Below are 16001 nucleotides of genomic sequence, written 5' to 3'. Positions count from 1 at the left end.
TTGCATCGTTATACTGATCTGAGGAAATGATTTTTGCAATGCACCATGAAACCTTAGAGCAGTAGTTCTAAATACATTTTTAGCTTGACCGCAGCTGAGGAGTGCTGCTGGCATTTAGGAGTGCTGGTTGTCCTGCAGTGTGAGGAGATTCTGCATAACACAAGACTGTCACGTTAACAATAGCATCCCTATGGAGAAACATTGTTTTCAAACACAGAATAAGCGAAAGGTGTGTTACCTCTGATCTTCTGCCTTTCACACAAAATGCTGATGGATTTATACATGGTGTAGATAATTCTTTAAAAAGATTTTCCTCATTCTGGATTGTTTTACCACAATCTTTGTTCCAAGGTGATAACTCCTCTGACATCTAGTATTCTGCCAACATTTTTTTTTTTAATTTGACAGAGATAGAGAAATCACAAGCAGGCAGAGAGGCAGGCAGAGAGAGAGGGGAGGAAGCAGGCTCCCCGCGGAGCAGAGAGCCCAACGCGGGGCTCCATCCCAGGACCCTGGGACCACTACCCGAGCCGAAGGCAGAGGCCTCAACCCACTGAGCCACCCAGGCGCCCCTTCTGCCAACATTTTAATTATAAGCTTGAGTCTTCTCTTATAAGGAGTGTTCCCATTTAAGATGTCTTTGTTTAATCTCTCAGCCAAAACTATATTTTACCCTGCAGAAGACAAAAAGGAGGAGAATAAATGATGAGGTAAAAGCTGGGGGCATTTTGCAAATGGTGAAGGTACAAAGAAGCAGGTCATAAATGCCTTGGGCAGCTACGCAGGCCACAGTAGTCGTCCTCCCAAGGACCATGTTATCTGGCATAAATAACTGTTGAGCTAAAGGCAGGCCAGGTTTCAAACCTCTCCCATCCTCCCCCCTCAGCTGGCAGTATGCGCAGTAGCCTGTAATAGGACCCAGGCCTCCAGCCACCAGACAGTTCTGGGAGCCACACAGTTCTGATTTTTGGCTCTCCATCTGCCTGTGAAGCTGTGGAGAGGCCCAACATCTGTAGAGCAGGCTCCTGATGTGCTGTTCTGGCCGCGGTGAAGTGCTGGGGTGACCCGTCTACACTGTCCCTTTATCCTCACTTGGAGACGTGGGGCTGCCCCTTGTGTCATGGAGGCCGACCGCGAGAGCATGGTGCCATGAATCGGTGTGTAGTGTCCTCGGGCCAGGAGATAGATGAGCGTTAGGGTTCCTCTCACTGACTGCATCCTTTGGTGTAATGAGCTGCTTTGGAAGATGCTTGATGAACTGATATTTCCTCATGGATATTTTCTCATTTATGTAAGCAGAAAACAAAACCCTGCTTTAATGGGCTTAAAAGGAATGTGCTTCAGATGAGAATGGGAGGGCCTAGCTGGCTTGGGAAGTTCGGAACCTGTAAACTGGTTATAATCCCACTTCCAGTCGGTAGGCTGAACCCTAAGTTTTTGTTCTTAGATCACATGTCTGTTTACTTTGACAGTGTCACATCTCCCTCTAAAGCTTTCAGTGGCTTTGTATGCTGATAGGAATCTCACAGTTTCCTTAGCCTCTCATCCATAACCTAAGTGCAACCTACTTTTCTAGTCTTCTCTTATAATGCTCTTCACAAATCTTACACCTCAGCTCCCTTCAAAGAAAAAAAAAAACTTGTTCTCCCTGAAAGCAGGCTCTCCAGCTGATTCAACTGCTAATTAATGAGCAGTGTGACCCTGGTTAATCATTAAAGTCCCCAAGTCCCCAGAGCCTGGTGTATAAAATCCAGGGGCAAGGCCCAGGCTGATGAATTTTTCACAGATTGCCCAGGTGGATCTAACACACATCAAGGTTTACGAACATCTGGGCCTAAAACTCCCTCCAGCTCTGATTTTCCCACGTTTTACCCATGCACTTCAATTGTGTGTCTCCATGTGTTTTAAAGTATCTTTTCCTGAAATGTTTCACTTTCCTTCTAGTTAACCCCTAAACACCTGTGTGTACATGTGTATGTATACACACGTGTGCACACACACAAGTCAAAGTCCTTCAAGATCACTACCAACACTACATCCAACAGACCTTGCCTGAGGGCTAACCTTGCCTTTCTAGGCTCTCTTTCTTCAAACACCTCTACCACAACGCTTACTACTACCAGTCTTAGTTCTCAGGGGATTTTGTTTAGCTCACCATATAGACTATAGAATTCCCGAGCATAAATATTCCTTGTTATTCATCTTGCATATTCCACACTATTCATGGGAGTAGCTCGTGAGAGTTGGTAGAGTTGAGTTACATTGACTTGACATGAATTAACTGAGAGACATCTTGGTGAAAGTGACAAGTTAGAGGGTCTTGGGAACAAGTTAGAGGGTGACAAGTCAGAGGGTCTGATAGGGTGGAGGGCTTGTATCACTCTTGCTATCATGGAACATTTCCTATCTGTCTCTACCCACAAGTGACTGTAGACTCAATAAGAAAAGCCACAGCTGTTTTTTGTCAAAATCAGATGACTTTATATCTGTAATCTTGCAGGCAGAGCAGTTGAGCTGATATATTTAATGACTCACTCTTGACAGACGAAAGTCTGTTCTTGAGAAATGAGGAGGGGGAGCTATTAATCTTTTTTTAAAATAAACAGACTTGTAATGACTCTTTAATCTGAAGAGAAGGGATCCTGAGCTGGAACACAACACTCAAGTACCCGCCAAATTCCCTGAGAAGTGCAGAGCACCCAGATGATAATTGATTGTGGGACCATTTTCCTTGTGGTCTCCAAGGGACATTCACAGTACCACCAGCATTTAAAGGGCCTTATCAACATAGCTGCTCCAGCTTCATGAGAAAGAACAGCTCATCATCATCTGTGGCCTTTGGGGCACTTGCTTTTCTAAGCTTCCTTCAAAGCTTGGGGGTGCCCACTCAGTCAACATTTTGCTTTTGGTTGCCTACCCCTGTGTCCCATCGTACCTGGCCCTTCCCTTCCAGCCACCCACATCCATAGGAGCTTCTGCTCCTCCCAGAGGCATGGGGAAGAGAGATTCTCTTCTCTGCTTTCCCATTACTCATCCTCATCTTTGAAATTGGGCCAATGCCCCCCTCAAGGTCATGGAGCATTGCCTTTCTTTGCTGCCAACCAGGCTCAGCAGTCTCTCTCCCATGTACCCTGCTTGACTTCTCAAGGACAGGTTGCTCCACTGGATTCTCTGTGCTGCCTTGCCTTACAACCTGTTTCACCTCTGCTTCTCTTCTGTAATTTTTTTTTTAAGATTTTATTTATTTATTTGACAGAGAGAGATCACAATTAGGCAGAGAGGCAGGCAGAGAGAGAGAGAGAGAGAAGCAGGCTCCCTGCTGAGCAGAGAGCCCGATGCGGGACTCGATCCCAGGACCCTGAGATCATGACCTGAGCCGAAGGCAGCGGCTTAACCCACTGAGCCACCCAGGCGCCCTCTTCTGTAATTTTTTCACATGCTTCTTCCTTGCCTGTCACTTAACTAATGGCATCCTCAGACTTCTCTCTTAGCTTCTCTTTTTTCCTTCATATTCTCTTCCCTGAAAACATCATTTATTTCCACAGAACTTGATGCCAAGGGGCTCTCAAGCCCCTAGCCCTCTCTGAAAACATTTCTTAAATGCCCTGATGGATATCGTTTGGACCTTTTATTGGTATTCACTCACCATTTCCAAATCTAATGGATGATATCTTGTCCCCAGCTCCTCTTCAGATGAACTCCAGTGCCAATTTTCTATTCTCCCATTTCCTATAGTAGCCCTACAATCATCCCAACCACCTTGTCTCTAAATCCTAGAATAGGTGTGAATCTTAATCTCTTTTCCATTCCTCTCTCTGTGAATGTCACTATTTACCAGATTCTTAGAGTTCATTCTTACATATTTTTTTGTCTGAATTGTTTCTAGTAAGTTTCTTCTTTCCACATCCACAAACATAGTTTAGATTGTCACTAATTTTTGTCTCATAGTAGCCTTGTTACTGGTGATCCTACTTCAAACACCATTCATACCTAGATACCAAGGCTTGGGGCACACTTTGCATGTGTTCTCACACATCATTGCTGGAAAATGAAGCATGTCTCCATGTGACTCCATGAGGAAAGAGCATGTGGCAGCTTGTATCTGGTTTCTCCTGGACTTCACTCTATGCACCTTTCCCTTTGCTGATTTTAATCTGTGTCCTTTCACTTTAATATAACTGTGGACATAACAGTTTCTGAGTTTAGTGAGTCCTAGCAGATTATCAAGCCTTAGGGTGACCTTGGGGACCCCTGGCATAACACATCATTCACAGACTTCAAAACTTTCATTGTGAAGTTATCAATTGCTACTGGTGATTCATAACTGACTCATAACTGATTACATATGATTACAACCCACCAGCAAATCCTAACACAAGAATTATACTTTGCGAGGGGAGGGAACATGTCTTTCTCATCATTTCATCCCCTGCTATGCTTTGCACAGAGACTAGGTCAGAAAGCTGTTCAGATAACATAGAATTGTAAATGTTAGGAGCAAGATGTTGAGCAAATATTAGAAAGTATATCCCTGGTTTGTATCATTCACAAGCCCAAGAAGCACTATTTAAGGCTAACCTGCAAAACAAAGGGACTCGAATATACAGTGGCTTAAATAAGTCACACTGTTTGTTTTCCTCATAAACCAGGCTTGAAATAAACAGTCCAGGTTGTGGTTTTTCCCCACATGGTCATTCAGAAACTCAAGTTCCTTTTCTGTTGTTACTTAGTCTTCTCTTAAGACAGAATTCAGCCACTTCCCGCCCTTAGGTCAACTGTGTCCTATCACCTACTTTAGTAAACAAAGTCTTATTGGAATACAGACATGTTCACTTCTTTATGTATTGTCTGTGACAGCTTTTGTGCTCCAAGGGCAGAGCTGGGTAGTTGTAACAGAGACTCCATGGCCCACAAAGTCTCAAGCATTTAGTATCTGGCCTTTCACAGAAAAAGTTTGCTCAGGTGACAGGAAGAGGGAAGAGTATTGGAAGAACACACAGCTGATATTTTAAGGCTAAGCATAACAGTGGTATATGTCACTTTCACTCATATCTCCTCAGTTGGCACCTAGTCATGTGATCTTGCCTAGCTGCAAGGGAGGCTGGAAAATATTCTCCTCACCTCAGGAGTCAACAAGCTTTCTCTGTAAAGAGCCAGGGAGAAAATCTTTTCAGCTTTGAAGGTTGCATGGTTTCCGTCACAATTACCTGTCAGTGTAGTGTGAAAATGGACATAGACAATGTGGAAATAAATGAGAATGGCTATGTTGCAATAGAACTGTACTTACAAAATGAGGCAGTGTCTGGTTTGGCCCATGGGCCATCATTTGTCAACTCCTTCACTAGCTGGATGGCCATGTTTCTGTGTTTATGTATTTATGTTTAATGATAGGTATTCCTAGTATTAAAAAGGAGAGAAGAAAATGCTTGGGAAGGGGGGAGGGTGTCAGTCTCTGACACAAATACTTTTTGTGCCCGGGCAAGTCTTAAAAATATTTATCCTTGATTTATTTGTTGGTGTGTATTGCATGATGGCTCTTGTTGCAAAAGTTATGTGTGTTGGAAGAGTTGATCCATTTACCCTTTTTAAAAAATAGTCTCCCACTGGCCTGAGTCCAGCTCCACACTAAAGAAGCTTGACAGTCCTCTCTGTTCAGTGTTTCCAATGGTTTTCAGCTAATTCATTCTGCTGGTTAAAATCCACAAAACCCAAGGCATAATGCTGCTGGATATGGTTGATTGTTGCTCTGCATTGATTCTACCTCTTTCTATGGGCCTTTCTGTATTGGACAGTCAGAACACTAAAAGCTGTATTGCCTAGACTTTTGTATATAGGAGTTCTAGATGCAAATTAGTTTTCACCAGCTGGACTCATGTGAACACAATCTGTACCACAGAGGTGAGACAGAAGCTATCTCCCTGCTGCCAGTTCTGTTGGGAAGCAGGTTGTGGGGATGTGTCAGAATAACAGAGGCACTGGATTCAGTGTTCTGTGATTTTTGTCACCAGCTCTCACTATGAAGAAGCAGTGTGGCTGCCATGCTAGGACCTGGAAGCCAAGATTGGGAAATTGCTGCTGGTCCTAGAGTAGGCAGAGAGTACCTCAGCAGACAGCACATCAGGGCTAGAGATGTTGGCTGGGAATATACCAGATGGGAGCTCCAGGACTTAAGGAAAGAAGTCACCAGAGGCAAATGACTGATATGCAGGACTATAAGTAGGCCTTCTTCCATGAGTATAATTTCTGGCCAAAGGCAGACTGTGTGTTTTATTTCGATTTTATAGGCAAGAATATGTATGCAAAGTCAGTTGTTTCTGACAAAGTTCTAACAGTATACCTCACCCTTGGATTATTTATTATTTTGTCTCACAATTATATAGGTTTGGGGATGTCATATCACATCTTGGGCCTCAGTTTCTTAATCTGGCAAATGACAGCATAAGATAAGTTGGACTCTCCAAGGACCTGTTCTTTTCTAACATACTGCATGCTATTTGTGAAATTAAATCTTATGGCCTACATCCTTTTTTCTTTTCTTAGCCCTATAGCACGGAGCCAGCCACAGATTTGTCTTAGTGCTATTGGTGACTGTTAGGGGCTGACATGTGTCCCATACCCCCAAATTCATATGTGGAAGCCCTAACTCCCAGTACCTCAGAATATGAGTATTTACAGATAGGGCCTTTAAAGATGTGCTTATGGTAAAATAAGATCATATGGGTGGGCCTCAATCTGCTATGGCATATTTCCTTAGAGGAGGAGAGGAGATTAGGAAACATAAACATAGACTGAGAGAAGAACATGTATGGACACAGAAGATGGCCATCTGCAAGCCAAGGACAGAGGCCTCACAAGAAACCAACCCTGTCAACACCTTGGTCACAGATGTCTAGCTTCCTGAATTGTGAGAAAATATATAAATAAATTTCTGTTGCTTAAACCACCCAGTATATGATACTTTATTATGGCAGCTCTAGCAAACCAATATAGTTGTATTAAAATAAAACTTCATAGAAAACTTTTGACAGGAGAATAGGATGGCACTGAGGAATTTCATAAGCCACACACATTGTGACCCAACAGATCTTAGCCTCTGCCTCTGTAGCCAGCAAGCCCACAACTGGAACCACTTAGCTTCCCTCTACAGGCCGCCATTGCCCTCACTAAAGGGTTAAGCTTATTTCGGTCCCAGGTGCTCTGGTCTGAATATTTGTGCTCCCCAACAAATCCTTATGTTGAAACCTAATGTCCAATGTGATATTATGAGGAGGTGGGGCCTTTGGAGGGTAGAGCCTTCATGAATGGTATTAGAGTCCTTATAAAAAGATGCCTTTCCCCTTTGTGACGTTATAGTGAAAAGATGACTATCTTGTAGATCAAGAACCAGAACCCAGATCTGTCAGCAACCTTGATCTTGGATTTCCCAGCCTCCAGAACTAGGAGAAACAAGTGTCTCATGTTCATAACCCAAGTGGTATTTTTGGTATTTTTGTTAAAATAGCCTGAACAGACTAAGACAACAAGTGAATATCAGTAACCTTGCTAGTTTAGCATCAGGTAAACTTTGGTCCACCTGTCTCAGAATATTGGGATACTGAGAGAGGTTAGTAAGTAGTGGGTAGTGATCTGTCCAAGGCTGCTCACATGGCTACTGGTACCCTGACTTCTGGGCCATTACACTGTTCTAGGGATCCCCAGCCTTTTTCATATTCTGACACATATGAGAATTATAATAGTTTACAACACACTGCTGTGGGGAAGGAACAACCCAAAGGCTCCAGCCACCCAGGACATGCTTGTGTTTGCAAGAATTTTGAGTTAATTACTTGAGCTTGCCTGTAACCCATTCCTGTGGAGACACACAAGTTGAGGACCATTATACTGTATCCCACTGCATCCATTAATGGCAGCAGGCAGACCTTGTTGTCTATACTATACCTTGTTGTCTATACCTTCTTGTCTATACTATAGTAATTATCTATACTATACTAGTACTTGAGAGTGACCGTGAGAGATTTACTAAGAACGGAGAAATAAGGAAATGATGTTGCTTTCTGTACATTAAATGTTAAGATAAATACGTATTAGGCCAGAAGAGGGATATACAATCACTTGAAAAAAATAAAAAATAACATGTTGCCCAGGTACACTGTTGATTATAATTTGACTGAAAGCATAGAGTATATAAAGAAATAATCACCATCACAGAAATCTGAAAAATGGTGGGATGAATATCAGCTAAGACTAGTTAGAGGCAGAGAGACTTTGTTATTAGTCTTCCATTTCTCCCCTTGTGAAGACCCTCCCAATAGTAAGATGGATATACCCAGCTAGCTCAGCCTCGTGCTGTTAGTACACATTTATCTAAATCTCCTAGGCATCCTTCTCATTTTAATTGTGTCTGCCATGTGTTTTTTTTAGGGGAGGGGAATGTACTTATTTTAGGAACTTTCAAGTGTTCTGGTCTCTGAGCTAGGGAGGTCTCTTGATGACTTCTGATTATGACTTAGGTTCCCAGGAAGCTTCTTATAGGTAGAAATTTCTCCAAACCAAGCTCAGGAGAGCTTTCTTGTCCATTTGATGACTACATATTATTTCATTTAAATTAATTTTTTGACATCCTTGACTCTCATGCAAACAAATGTTTATTTTTTTTAAGATTTTATTTATTTATTTGGGAGAAAGAGAGAGAGGAGAGAGGGAGAACAAGCGAGGGGAGCTGCAGGCAGAGGGAGAAGCAGTCTCCCTGATGAGCAAGGAGCCTAACGTGGGACTCAGTTCCAGGACCCTGAGATCATGACCTGAGTCAAAGGCAGACGCTTAACTGACTGAGCCACCCAGGCATCCCTAATGTTTATTTTTACTGGCATGGATAATTCCTAAAGCCTGATTACCAGGCACTGCCAATGAAATTCTGAGTCTTCAGGGAAATGGATGGATCCTCACATGAAGTGATTTAATTGAAGGCCTGTAATGTGAGGAGGAATTTGTCTGCAGTGGGCCCTCCCTTAGTCCATACTACTTTCTCTGTTATATGTCTCAATGTCTGTGTAATTCATGTCCCTTTTAGAAATAAGATATAGTCTTGGAGCATCTATGTGGGTCATTTGGTAGAGCATGTGACTCTTGATATCGGGTCATAAGTTTGAGCCTCAAGTTGGGTATAAAGATTACTTAAAAAGAAAAAATAAGATATAATCTTGAAACATCTGAATGGTCTGGTCTCTGTGTTCAGATGACTCTGAAAGATTACATTTATTTATTCAGTCAATCTGGTCTACCCCAAATCTTTACTGCCAAAAAAACAAAACAAAACAAAACAAAAAAACAACAATATGAGAAGTTTCCCTTGTAACATTGTGTCTTGCCAACTATTCATTTAATAGGAGATAACTGAGCTTTTTTTCTAACTCTAGCAATTCTGTGTCCTCTTGGAGTGATGCTTTTTAAACCTGAATGTGCATATGAATCACTTGAAGATCTTCATTAAAATGAAGTTTCCGATTGAATAGGTCTGAGCCAGGGCATGAGATTTTTGCATTTTTCCACGTTCATAAGTGATACTAGTTCTACTGGTGGGCCACATCCTGAGTTACAAGACTCTAGGAAACTTACATAAGTAAACCAGGTGGTCACTTAAACCCGGGACTTGAAGAGGCAGGAATCAGGGCTCCCAGTCCTCTGCAATGTATCAGTCCCACAACCTGTCATTCTACCATCATGGTCTTATACCTTTGTCTCAAGAAATTTTTCTCATCCCAGGAATCCTTTGTTAAAATGCGCATACTCTGATGAAATCATGCCGTAAGTCCAGCTAATACCATGATCTGCAGGAATTAGCAGGAATTCCTTAGAAGCCATTTGGAAACAAAGATGGTAGTGGGCTATAAGGAAGGTGGTAGTATGACCCTTTAGAAAGGAATATCAAATAGGAATGCTTTTAGTTGCAAGCAGCAGAAAACCTAATGAAGAGTGATTTAAGCAATAAAAACATTTATTCATCTCTCCTAATAAGAAGGGCTCTATCATATCACTGAGAATCCAGGTTCTTTCTGTCCTCTATCCCCCAGACTTTCCATCTTTGGTTATTGGCTTTCTTGTGCTTGTTGTCTCATGACCCAAACTGAGTGCTGCAATTTCAAGCATCACTTTCACTTTGAAAATGGAAGGAAAAGGAATGAGCTTCCCAAGCCTTACCTGTGCCTTTTACTAGGAAAGTGAAATTCTTAGCAGAAGCTTCAAGAAGACTTCTCCTTGCCATCTTATTGTCAGAACTGGATAACTTGCCTTCTCTTAAACCAATCACTGGCAAAGGGGAATGAGGTTATCCTAGGTTTAGAGTAACCATGACTCACTCTTCTGAGGTTAGGGGAGGGGCCTACCCCTCCTAATAACAAGGCAAATCCACCTACTGCAAAATCAGAGAGTGAAATGTGGAGTGAATGACATTGAGTAGACTATGAATATCTTCCCTGGGAAGAAAAAAATTCATACTTGTAAGGGAGAAAACAAAGCACCAGAGACCAGTTCCGGCTGTGCATCTAGCTGATCCAGATACAGCCCTAGCACCCACCTCCTGATATCTCCCCATGACTTCTTTGCTTTAGAACAGAAACATGATTTGTTTACCTAGAGTTCAAGAAGGCTGGGGAGGTGGGCTGCAGAATGTATGATGGGTGCTTGATCAGTATTTGTTGATTGGTCAAAAAGGGAATGGTGAAAGAGTAATTTGAGGTGTTGAGAGAGACATGGAAAAAGATGTTCAGAAGTAATGGGTCTAGTTCTTTGAAAGAAACAGAGCTTCTAATAAAAACATTATTTTATTTATACCTCAAAACAATGCTATGAAGTAAGGACCATTTTTCATAGTTTATAGATTAGAACTGAGAGAGACTAAGAATCTTGGCCAAATCCACACTTTTTGTCATTGGAAGATTTGGGATTCCAGTGGACTTTCTGATTCCAAAACTCTGAACCCTCTCACCACAACTTAGACATTCATGTGAGGGTCTTATTCAGAGTGGCTTTTACACTCTTGTCTAAGGTCTCTGCTTTGCTGAAAAAGTCTTTTTACCCTGCCACATGTGCAAACACACACAGAAAAAAACTATTGCTTTCACACAGTTACATTTCAAAATGACCAAGTTCCAAATCTATAGTATTAAACATACATCTCTAATTCAGAACACATTTTACTTCTCTCTACCTCTGTCTCTGCCCCACCAGTCATTGTTATTATCTTTCTGTCACAAAATTGTTATAAGTTTATTGAAGGAAACAGAAATTTGGAACAGAAACAAAAATATTCACTCTAGGACTACATTAAAATTTTCAGGATTTTATTTGCCTTCCTCAGTTATCTAGCAGTTTTTCTACACTGGATTCCTAGTCAATCCAGATACAGAAAGCATTCCACTATCTCAGGTATCTTGTCTGATGGATATCCAATTCAGGCAATTAGAGAATTCTAGTGTAGGGCATCTCATTCAGGACAGCTTGTCTACTGATTTGTTTCTGCTTCCATTGACTAAATGTCTTTTGAGTTGCCTCCAGCAATTAGACATTCAGATCCTCAAGGCAAAGATCAGTACTCTGAACCCCAAGAGAAACAGATGTCTAGGAAACATATCCTGCTCTTTTAACTTGGGGCCTCTTGGTTCTGCCTGGTGAGGAAATTCTGTGGCTTCTGTTAGTGTTTTTGATCTTCCTTGGCCGGCATGTCCATGGGCCCAGCTATCTATCCCCTTTTCTGGGCTGCAGCAAGTGTTTGAATAGGATGAGGCTGTCCTATTCCTTGCTACAGTCCTCATAAGTATTTATCTCTGAAGCATCATCAGCTTCATCATCGGCTAAATTTACACAGCCTTTTCAGGAGAAATAAAAAGCAGAAAATGCCTTTTTTTTTTTTTTTTACAGTGCTAATATGAGCTATTACAAAAGGAGAAGAGAAGAAATGAGTATGAGGAGGACAGAGAGAGGGGAAGGAAACCAACCCTCACCTTGTGCTAGGGACCAGCCTAGGCATTTTGGCATACATTCTATCATTTCAGCCTCATAAGCTGGGAAGGAAGCATTATTTTCACATTTTACAAGATAAGGATGTTAAAGCTCAGGGAGGCTGTGAACTTTGGCCAAGGACAAATTATAAGTGGAAAATATGGGATAATCTCTCTGAGTCCTGAGCCTCTTGCCATAACAATTTGATGTTTTGGCCACATAGAGCACTTTTTGGAAAAGACATGGAAAAGGGAGACTCCTTCGCACTATTTCTGTTGTGGATTTCAAATTGTCTCAGTGTCTTCCCAGCAATAACATATACATGATGGTCACTGGGATAAAACCACTGCCCAAACATACTGTAGAAAGCCAAAACATGGCATTTTAATCCTTTGGCTGCAAAGATTTGAGCCTAGGAATATAATGTCCGGGAGTACACAGGATCAAGAAGAATGAAGATAGCCCTGGAGATACCTTTGAAATACTAACATCCATCTAAATGAACTTCCCAGGCTCCAAACTCTAAGAATCCCTTTCCCTTTAGCAGTTGATGGATGCAGTCTCTAATCTGGCCAGACCTCTGGCCCAGCTTCAGGCTCTCTTCCTGTATAAAGTCTAAAAGCTGGAGTTCCACTGGGCTGGGAGTTTCAAAGCTGGGAACAGAGGCAGGCCTTTCTCTTCCAGCGGCCTCTCACATACTTGGGGATAGCCTTCTCTTTTCTTATGTTACCTTCCTTTCAATTCCATCTTCTGACTTATATGTGGTATAGCCCCCATAAGGCTCTCAAAAACATAAAAAGTGCAGATTCCATGGCTGGTACCCAGTTTTCCTTTGGGGGGAGCAAAGTGATACCTGCATAGCTGTCTATCAAAGTCTGGCACAGGATGATATTTGAGAAAGAGTGGGCGGGAAGGTGAGATCTCCTAGGGATTCAAAACTGTCCACTATTGATGCTGCTAGAACTTTTTTTTCCTGTCCCAATCTCCTCCTTCCTGTATCATTCCACTAAATGGCCTGGAAGGTGAAGTACAGCTCTGTGTGCAAGAGACAAAGAGACTTGGAGTAGTAATTGAGTTTAAAGCACCATCTGCACTCTTCCAACCCAGCACCAGCAGTCTCCATGGTGATGGGGAGAGAGGGTCCACAGGATCCATATTCAGGGCAAAGAAAGGAAAGAGGCTGCTGGTATGGACACAGAGGCGCTGGTGGAGATGGCAGACCTTACCAGGGTGTACCCCACGGCCAGCCACTTTTCAGGACTCCTAATTCAGTATCTGCAGAGCAGCTCTAGGATATCTGCTCAGAAAATACACAGTAAGCTCCTCCATGGTTCACCCGCACAAGACATGTGTAGCTACCAGGGACCAACACAAACCAGTTACTTTGGCTAGGGCAGGGTTTACACCAGAGATCAGAGGACACATGCAGACACAGACAGCACTGCTGGCTGGAAGTCCATACAGGATGGTTGCGCCATCTGTTGCCACCGTGGGAAGTACGGAAAGCTCCAAATTTCCAGGTAGGGGAGGCTAGGCTTTGTTTCAAGGACAGAGAGTAACATCTGGTGCCTACGTCCCATCTTTTCCATACTGCCATTCTCTGAATTGAAAAAAGCAAGAGAAAGACAAAGAACAATGCTTCAGATGCATCCTTAAAACCATGCAGAAGCCCCTGAAAATAAACGTTAGTCTTAATCCACTTAGGAACATAAAAATTACAAGACATAAATGCCACACTGGACAAACATTTCCAGTCAGACAATGAGTAGGGAATGCAAAATAGTAAGAGAAGGAACAAAACTTAGCCTCGACCTGTGCACACTTGGCTCTAAATTAGAGCAAAGTATGCTAACTGTTGAGTTGTTTCTTCAGTTCTTTTAAAAAAATAAAAACAATTGAGCAAATCAAACTGAAAGTCATTTTGCCCAACAATTAGCTAAAACACTTAAAAAATTTCAGTGTCATGAAAGACAGCTGAAGGGTATTCTAGGTTAGAGGAACCAAAGAACATGACAACTAAATGCAATACTTGGTTCTGTACTTGCTCCTGGATTGAAAGAAGAGGAAGAAGAAGGAGAAGAAGAAGAAGAAGAAGAAGAAGAAGAAGAAGAAGAAGAAGAAGAAGCAGCAGCAGCAGCAGCTGCAGGATTTTTAGGACAGTATTCGCACAGTATTAGGGCAAGTGGAGAAATCTGAATATAGAATGAATAGTAGATAATATTGTGTTGGTGTTAAATTTCTCCCATGTGATATTTATAATGTACCTTTGTAGGAGAAGGTCTTTAATCTTAGGGGAAATGCACTGAAATATTTAAGGGTAAAATGTCACACTGCCTGCACCTTTCTTAATGGTTCAGCAAAAAAATAATGATGATGCTAAGACACACACACATAAGAGAGGGAGAGAAAGAGAGAATTAAGTAGATGTATAAAGCATAAAGGTGAGCGAGTGTTCATTGCTTTTTTTGCAACTTTTGTTTCAAGTGTTTCCAAATAAAATTAGGAGGGAGAGGACAGAGAAATTGTTATAGATTAAAACATGCTTAAGAGACATAAACAAATGTAATGTCTAGGCCGTATCTGAGTCTTAATTGGAACAAGCCAACTATAGAAAAAGGATATTTTTAAAATAATCTACAAACATTGAACATAGATTAGGTGTTAGATAATATTAAGGAATTTTTAACTCTGTTGGAGGTGATAATGGTGTATTGTAGCTATAGGTGTATAGCTATATAGATATAGGTGTATTGTAGCTATAGTGTATTGTAGCTTTATCTGTTAAAGAAAGTAAACCTATCATCTTTTACAAGTGAAATGATATGTTGCCTGGGATTTTCTCTAACATAGTCCAGAAAAGAAAAAAAATAGACCTAAGTGAGATGAAACAACACTGACAGAATGTGGATAATAGTCGAAGCTGGATAATGTATATGTGGATATTCTTTACTTTGTGTCCCAAAATCTTCATAATAAAAAGTTGTTTGTAAAAATTGAAATACAGGAGCACCTGGGTGGCTCAGTTGGTTAAGCATCTGCCTTCAGCTCAGGTCATGATCTCAGGGTCCTGGAATCAAAGCCCACATTGGGTTCTCAGCTCATTGAGAAGTCTGCTTCTCTGGCCCTCTGGCCCTCTCCTCTATTTTGCTCTCTCTCTTTCCTCTCTCTCAAATAAATAAATAAAATCTTTTAAAAAATTGAAATACGGGGCACCTGGGTGGCTCATTCAGTTAAGCATCTAACTTTAGCTCATGTCATTATCTTGGGGTCCTGGGATCAAGCCCCATGTGTGGCTTCCTGCTCAGAAGGGTGTCTGCTTCTCTGTCTCCTTCTGCCCCTCCCCCTTCTCATGTTCGCTCACTCTCAAATAAATAAAATTTTTAAAAAAATTAAAATACATGCAAAGGAAAGCTAGAAAATAAAATCATTTGGGCGCCTGGGTGCCTCAGTGGGTTAAGCCTCTGCCTTCGGCTCAGGTAATGATCCCAGGGTCCTGGGATCAGACCCCAGGCATCAGGCTCTCTGCTCAGCAGGGAGCCTGCTTCTCCCCCTACCCCCCCACCTGCCTCTCTGCCAACTTGTGATCTCTGTTTGTCAAATAAATAAATAAAATCTAAGAAAGAAAGAAGGAAGGAAAGAAAGAAAGAAAAAAAGAAAGGAAGGAAGGAAAGAAAGAAAAAGAAAGAAAGGAAAGAAAATCATTTTTTTGTAAAAGATAGGGCCAAACCATTTATATAGATTTGTAAATTGTAGCTTTTATATCTTAGCTTTAAGAATTTGAGTGGCGGGGGCGGCATGCACACACACACACACTTTTTTAAATTCCTGAGACACTGTTGCCCACATTCCAGCCCCAGAAGTGATGCTGTGATAAGTAGTCACTTCCCATTTGCCAATGGATCACTTAGCAGGTCAACAACAGCCTTCCAAGCTCAACTTTTTCTTAAATTTACTTTATGTTAAAATCTCTCTCTGCCTCATTCCTGAATCTTCTATCTTCCCCA

The sequence above is a fragment of the Lutra lutra genome, chromosome 5, assembly GCF_902655055.1.
Source record: "Lutra lutra chromosome 5, mLutLut1.2, whole genome shotgun sequence".
In the NCBI taxonomy this organism is placed as follows: Eukaryota; Metazoa; Chordata; class Mammalia; order Carnivora; family Mustelidae; genus Lutra; species Lutra lutra.
The sequence above is the reverse complement of the archived record's forward strand: the minus strand, read 5'-3'. Positions refer to the sequence as shown.